Genomic DNA, 211 nt, shown 5'->3' with positions numbered 1-211 from the left:
AGGCCTATCCCCTCCTCCCAGCACTGGCCGCATCAGGTCACAGCACCCGGGGCTGGGCCCCCTTATTGGACCCCTTTAAAAGCGTGCCCGAGGGAATGCCCCGTTAGATAACATGGCGGCACCTCGGTAGAAATGGCGCCCGCCTTGATCACGTGAAGGGGGGGGGTACGGTCGTCATGTGATTCCACAATCCTTGGGATCATGTGACCAA

This window comes from Apteryx mantelli, chromosome 21 (genome assembly GCF_036417845.1).
Source record: "Apteryx mantelli isolate bAptMan1 chromosome 21, bAptMan1.hap1, whole genome shotgun sequence".
Lineage (NCBI taxonomy): Eukaryota > Metazoa > Chordata > Aves > Apterygiformes > Apterygidae > Apteryx > Apteryx mantelli.
Note: the sequence above shows the minus strand (reverse complement) of the source record.